The sequence below is a fragment of the Arachis duranensis genome, chromosome 5 (assembly GCF_000817695.3).
Source record: "Arachis duranensis cultivar V14167 chromosome 5, aradu.V14167.gnm2.J7QH, whole genome shotgun sequence".
Taxonomy (NCBI): Eukaryota; Viridiplantae; Streptophyta; class Magnoliopsida; order Fabales; family Fabaceae; genus Arachis; species Arachis duranensis.
This window is the reverse complement of record NC_029776.3, coordinates 9,333,855-9,342,230: the sequence shown is the minus strand read 5'-3', so window position 1 is coordinate 9,342,230 and position 8,376 is coordinate 9,333,855.

Below are 8,376 nucleotides of genomic sequence, written 5' to 3'. Positions count from 1 at the left end.
AGGGGGCTGCGTTGGGTTGGGGAGGGCTGCGATAGGGAGGGAGATGGAGGAGGAGTCTGCGTTGGGGAGGGAGGGTTAGGGTTTGGGGGGTGGTTTGTCATGTCAACAAAATACGGTGGCCATGTCAGCATCGTATTTGTCGGAGATTTGCTCCGGCGAACTCGTGGGTACGCTTGTCAAATTTTAAAATCTTTTAAGGATTATTTTGTCAATAACAATAGTGAGGTACCAAAATGTCAGCGTTTGAATCTTTCGGGTACTGATTTGGTCATTACCTCATTCAGTGCAAAACAAGATATCTCAATTCTACAGGTTTTAATTGAATTAATTGACTTCGTCCCTGTAATAAGAAATCAATTTAATTGAATAATCTTGAATCGTTTATATAGTAATTTTTATGGTTAATAAATGTGATAGTTTTTCAATACTCAATAAATTATTGACAAGGAGATGTATGATGAATTGCGAAAGATTTTTGTCAAGTATACAATTTTTATATTATTCTATTTTGTTTATTAATTATTCTTATAGTTTGATATTTAAAAACAAAAAAATAAGCATTCTCATTTCTTTTAATTTATTTTTTCACTATTTATAGGAAAATGAAGGCCTATTCAGATTCAGATCCATATTTTAGCCTATCATTTAAAAAAATGAAGACAAATATGAATATTCATAAAATTTAAGTAAAATTATCTTTTGTAAATAACTAACATGTATTTTAGTTTATATATACTCTTTTTAAATCAAGATAATATTATTATTATTATTTTTTGAACTATGTTTTTTCTGATACTATATATACCTCTTTATTGTGTACTTTTATAATTTAATATTTTAAAAGTTTTTTATAGTAATTTTAAGGTAAAAATAGGTTTAATTACTCTATTGGTCCTTATAGTTTTGTAAAATTTTTAATTAGGTCCCTGTATTTTTTTCCTTTTAATTAAGTCCTTGTACTAATTTTTTTTAATTGGGCCCCTACACTTTTTTTTATTTGGGTCCATATACGAATTTTTTTTTATAATTGGATCCTTATAAAATTAAGCCAATTACTGTCAAGAGGGACCTAATTGAAAAAAAATTTGGTATAGGGACTCAATTAAAAGAAAAAAAATATAGAAATCTAATTGAAAATTTTGTAAAATTATAAGGATTAACAGAATAATTAAATCAAAAAAATATCATATAAATAAAAACACGTTAATATTAAAATAAAAAATGTTTATCTAATAAATTTAAAGAATGAATAATATATTAATAAAAAATAAATTAATATTTTTAAAAGCAATAAAAAAGCGGCTGAATAGGAGTACCTGCTGTGCTGTGCTGAGCCGCTAGTTTATGTTAACAAGAAAATAATAGGTATCACTGGCTTTTACTTGCTTTGTTTTGTTTCCAAGGGAAACAATATTTGGAGGTGAAAACTTAGGTTTTATATGAATTTAATATTTGAAAGCTGTTAGATAAAAATTTAGTTAAATCAGTCAAATTATCTAATAATTTTTATGTATTAATTTCATGTGAAGTCGATTGCACCTAAATTTTTATTATATTTGGATTATATAGTACATACAACTATTTACTTATTATAGAGATCATGTAAACTTTTCAGCTAATTCTCTTTAAAGAAATATACAAAAAATACTAAAAAATTATCAAAATTTATTATTTTTAGTTAATATTTTTAGTTATTAATTTAATTTTTTTAGTCTACTAATTTAATAATATATTTTAACTAACTCATATTTTTAAATACTCAAAAAAAAAAAAACTGACCATTCTCAAACATTTCTCATATATCAATATAAGCAAATAAATTAAAGAAGTTGCATTGTATGTATTTGACCGAACATTAAGAAAAATTAATATATTTTTTCCTTAAAAATGTATTATTATGTATGTATTATGTATGTACACAATAACTACTTCTCTTTATCAAATAAATTTTGATGATTATTTTGACGAATTTAAAAAACTATCCAATTGTCACATGTATTATTATGTATGTACACAATAATTGTCTTATATTATTTTTTTTGGAAATAACAAAAATTAAATTTTAAATTTTTTAGTTATAGAAATTTAATATTATATTAAAAATTTAAGATCATAAAAAGAGTGATATTTTTTATTAAGCAAAAGGCAAGCACCCAAACAAGGTGGACCGTACGTGCTGTGTGACTGTGTGACACACCATCAAGACTGCTTTAAATTTATTGCTTTTCTTCCCTCCTTATCTTTGCCCTAACCTTGACCTGTGTAAATAGAAATATAATTAAATACTGAGGTTGAGAAATGTACGTGGCAACAATGTAGTAAACCTTTAAAGGAATATTCAGTTTGGGTGATGCTGGACAAAGATATAAAGCATGTTCACTTTGTCTGTTCTTTATTTATTTGAGAAAGGCTTCTCTCTATCCCTTCTCTATCTTACTAATAAAACACATTAGATTCATCAATAATTTTCAATGAACTATATGCTAAGCTAGCTTGCATTGGCCAAATAGATATTTTTTTCTCTTTAGCCCCATTGTTTCAAAGACATGTGTTTCATCATAGTCTTAAGGATTCCTTAAGGAGACAACGGTTGTTGCAGTTTGCAGGTTCCTTTTCAATTGTCATGGTACAACCAAACTCCATCCACAACATTTCATTGGAGATTGGACATCTCTACACCCCTATTAATGTACGCTTATTTTCGTAGCTTCCTGTCGTGTCAATTACTTCATACACTTGAGTTTCTCTTATTTTTCCCTTTTTCTCCTATTTCTATATATATATATAAAGAAAAAAGTTCGTTTCAGATGCGTGGTGCATGGAATAACTCAATAAACTGCAGTTATTTTAGAGCTTATCCAACTTCATATTGCTGTTTTATAAAATAATGTATAAAAAATATATTTATAATTAATGTAATAAATATTATTATTATCTAAATTAACTAATAATTATCACTAATTTATATATAGTTAGTAAAAGATATTTTAGTCAAATATATATTAAAAAATATATTACTTTATTTAATCTTGAAAAAAGATGATACATTATTTATCTAAAAAATGATTTTCTCTAAATATCTGTTGACTACTCAACTCTCTTAGTGAAAATGAAAGTTTGTTAAAATTGAGATTGATTACTTATCCCAAAAATTAACTGCAATCCCCAACAGTATTAGTAAAGGTTAAGAAATACAAAAATTGCAGCAAAAGGTGTCAGCTCATCACATGTGACATGTACGTTACACTTGGCTTATATTCGTCCATTATTAATACAAGGTGCAATAGAAATGCATTATCCTATCCGGCTATCCCTCTTTTATGGGCCACATACCACAAATTAAAATTTCAAACACAGGCGCTCTAGTGTTTACAATTGTTTTGAGAAACATACAATCCCACCTGGGACTTTTTTACTAACTAGAAATTGTTACGACTCAATAATTTCCAGATGAAGCCTAAGACATTGATGGTCCTAAAATATTTTGGGGAACATATCTTCATCCACATTTGGATTAATCAAACTTAATTATAATTAAACTCAAAATATTTTATCTAACCCTAGGTTTATACCTTTTGGACTAATGCTGATCTAAGTTTTGCATTCTCTTATTTTTTACGATAAACTTCTATTGATTTTTTAGTTTTTGTCTTTATAAAATCAAGTTGAATGTTTAAATTTGATATTCTCTTATAAACTCCCGAAGTGATTGAGTGGTCCATTTTAAATTTTAGATATCATCATTTATTGTTAAGCTTTAAGGCCTCACGATTAATATAAATGACAAGAAAAGATAAGTGTGTAGGAGGACTCTCTGAAAGTTAAATCTTTGATAATTAAGATCTAATCACTGTATCTATATGTTATAAGAAAAAGATTCACACTTTTATCGAATTTTTTTAATGGCTAATAGATTAATCACGTGCCACCTATGAGAATATTAGACAGGATGCGTGTTTTTGAGTACTAAACTTTCATTAAGATATTATCCTTTAACCACTTAACGCATACGGTAATTAATCATAAACTCTAGAAGTACATCTTTTATTTGTTGTTCCAAATTACTGATATTAGATCTTTAATATTTAAAACTGGTTTCTAGGATTGTTGACTAGAAATATGTTGTCCTTTGCTCTCAAACTATAACCTAGCTAAGGAAATTCAAGTTGGCTCCTCCATAACAAAAATGTATATATATAAGTTAAAGCTAATAATAACAATAATACTTGTGAAATTTTACAATTTTATCCAACCCGTGGCATGACATGGATGGCGAAGGCAAGTTGTCAAGGGAACCTAATGATGGTGTAAGAGGCACTAAAGAACAAACTATTTAGAGATGTGATGGCAGCACAACTGACTTTGAACTTGTAAGCGGAGAAGGATAAGACTTAGAGATGAGTTGAAGAGCTTTCAGTTTGTAAAATGCAATCGATTAAAATGGCCGTATAGGACGAAACCAATACAAAAGTAGTGGCCACGTTGTGTAGGGATTATTGTTCCCGGCAGAACAAAAATAAATATCTCCTTATATTTAGGCAACCCTAATTATTACTAAAATGCTACTTGTTGTTTAAAATTCAACTTTTGTTCGGCTTTAAATTTAATAATATATTATTTTAATTCTTTAATTAATCAGATCCCTTATTTTTAAGGATTTATTATTATTTAAATAATTTAAATATCTACTTTTAGAATATTCATTATTTAAAAAATAAAAAATATTTATTTTTTATTTTTTCCCCATAATGCACCACCATCACACCACACATACAGGTCTCTCTGAAATTCTTTTTCTTTCAAGACTGTATATTAGATATATACAAGACAAAACTATATTTAAATACACATTTTAAATTATTAAGAAGTAATCCTGAGTATTTCATTAACACATCTAAAATTTATGTTAAAATGGCAAAGTCACTACAAGAAAAATGTTTGATTATCGTCATTTTTAAGTTGATGGTATAAACGTCGTCGAAAATTACTTACTGGCAGATTTATTTTGTCCGACATTAATTACTGGCAGATTTTTCGTCAGTCTTTTCAATAAATTTGATGAGATTGTGTTTACATTCGACGGTAATTTTCGCGCCGTTTTATGTGTTTAAAAGCCAAGTTTTCGTTGGATAAAATTCTACGCTAATGTTAATTTTATTTTTAAATTTTTTTACATAGTTAAGCCACAATTAGTAAATTCTTTTTAATAAAATTGTTAGCAGAAATTTAACGTTGCCAGAAATCAAGAAATTATCTTATTAAAAAATAAATGGTCTGAAAGAAATAAAATGTCATAAATGTAGAATACAATAAAGTGACAAAAAATGTGTAAATTCTAAACCCTAAAGATCCCGGTAATCTTTGTCGTCATTGATGCCAGCGGCGTCGTGGTCCCCCTACTGAGACGGCAGAGGAGTTGCTGTCGTCGGTGCCCCACCAGCAGCATCGCCGCTTGAACCAGCAGCACCGCTGCCTCCAGCACGCATCTACTGGCTATACTTCTTTTATCTACTGTCGCAACCGATCAAGCTACTTCAGCTTTTTCGTCTGATCCAAGCTGATGGCAACGCGTGCAATAATCTTTCGATACCTCTGCTCAGGCTTCTCTACCTGCTAGTGAAACTCCTGTGTTAGCTTTTGCACTTCCTCCCTTAGGTCAACAACTTCTTAAGGATTAGCAGGGCTGGTAGCAGAGGCTGAGGAAGCCGCTAACTTGGAGGAGCGGATGCCATTGGTGAAGAACGACCCCAACCCGAAGCGGCGATTCTTGTGGAATTCAAAGGCGGTCTCGAACAAAATCCTATCGGAATCCACCACTGAGGTCTCGAATTCGTCGGCTCCATTAGGCGGCTGAGATTGCTAGGTCGCGGTCTTCAACCTCTGCGTGTACTCCTCCTGTATCATACACGTTTAGGATAATAGTTAAATAATTGACTTTAAACTAAATAAAGTTGAAACTTAGGATTAATTTATACTCACATAATGGGCCGCAGACCACTTGTCAGCAAATCTCTCCCTATTTGCCTTCAAAGTATGGGTATATTTGAAGGTCTCTACCAGTGTTACCTCACGGTCCAATGACTTAGACTACAAATTAATATATCAATCAAGCAATAAAATAAACGAACAAATTAAACAATGATAGATGAATATAAGTATGAACCAAAATACCGGAAATCTTAATTCTAAGTTCAAAAATATAATTTTAATTTTTTTGACTTCACTGAAAATCTTATGAAAATTCTGACAGAATCTCCCCTAAAATTCGAATTTAGCCATCCTTAAAGTGTTCCATGCAACATTTTCCAGCAACCTCAGAGCCTAATCTAAACTATTCTAACTTATCCTAACCACTTAAATCCACTAAAACAGAAAATTAAACAAACATTTACTTTACTAACTAATTAATTAACTTGATAATCAAAAAGAAAAGTAAAAAACTAATTCAGATAACTACTAAAACATTAAACAATGCCAAAATCTTACCAGTTTGGTCTTCGTCTTCATGAAGGTCATCGACCTACCCATATACCCCGACAACCTAGGCGAAGCCGTGTTAGCGACGTTCGTCAGACGGTGACGCTTGAACCCGTCATTCTCTCTAAAATAGGCCTCCAATTCACACTTGATGTTTGGATGGATCCACGATATATATCAGGTGTCTTTCCCCTGACGAACGTCGCTCATCATCTGTTAAAGTCGTTTGGCTACCTGGTGGCCATAGATCTTTTTTATTATGACATTTTATTCTGCATCCCAAATGAATTTCAATTGCACAAAGTGATTCACCAAGATTAGTTATTCGGAATAAAATACAGTTCATATGCAGTTAAGTAATTTAAACAAAATTGGATTCTTACCGCCCACTTCTGAAACCAACGCTCTCTCACATCAGTCGGGATCTGCATGTAAGTTGGCCACGGGTGATCGTGCATGGACTTAATGACCTCGGATATCTCCTGTGTGCAAGCATTGGGGTTTGGTGTAACCTGTCAGAAAAAAATCTCACATAAATAAACTTAAGATAAACAAACTTAACATAAACAAACTTAAGATATACAAACTTAATATTAAAAAATTAAACTCACGACTGCATGCCATCGGGCCAAATTCTCAGCCAGATGACGGGCGGTGGTGGAGGGACATTCTGCTTGGGGGAGTTGGAGGAATCACCCACCCAAGCTTTGTCGATGTCATCACTGCATTTGCAGGGGGCATAGCAGAAGGAGACAATCAGCTCGAATTTGGGATCATGATGAATTGTTGGTTCGATGGACCCACCTATGACGTCACAGGGGTTGACAGGATAGCCATGGTAGAGGGCGATGACTGGACAGTCTTGGGAGATTCGGTGAAATCCCGCCCTCTACTACGACCACGTGACGTACTCGACCTACCTCTGTTACCTATCATCATGTTTGTGCAGTGAATATATTAATAACATAACAAACACAAAAAAATAATAACATAAGAAGAAACTCAAAAAATAACAAATAATTCTAAAAGTGTTTTAGTTTAATAAATTAAAAAATAGAAAACTTACATAGTGTTTTAGTTTCAAAATAATTAAATTAGAATGAATAACTGTTTTGGTTAGTTTAGCAAACTAAAAGATGCCTATAAACCATTAAAACACTAATTGCAAAGAAAAAAAATTATTTCATAAGAACCAAAATGAATATATAGATATATAGTTCTCTTGTAAATTCTATAAATAGTTATTATAACACCAACTTAACAAAATCAAAAGCATAAACTAAGATAAAAATAATTATTCAAACTAACAATTGCACAAAAATATAGCAACCCAACAATTAATTATAACAATTTCAAAAATATAATTTTAATTTTTTTATTTCACTGAAAATTTTATAAAAATTTTGACAGAGTCCCCCTAACATTCAGAATTCTCCACCCTTCAAGGATTCCATCCAAATCAAATATCCATCAACCTTTTTCAACCGGTTAATTTTTTTCAATCATTATTAAGGTAACATAAAAACAACTCGATCATTATTCAGTCAAGTATTTTTCTAACAATTTCAGCAGCAGAAATCAGCAAACAGCTCAAGAATCTAATATATTTTAGCAATCTCATAGTCTAATCTAAACTATTCTAACCTATCCTAACCACCAAAATTCACTAAAACAGGAAATTAAACTAACTAATTAATGAACTTGATATAACAGAATTTAAAACAACCAGAGTTCAACAAAAATCCTTAAAGAGGAGTGGAGGTGTAGTGGCTACAAAAGCAACAAGGGTATTGCAGCAATGATGGTTGGGGTGTTCAGCAGTGGCGGCAATGGCGGAGGCAGTAACGGCAGCATCAGAGGTTGACAAAGAGGAGAGATAAGAAAGTTAGAGAGAGATAG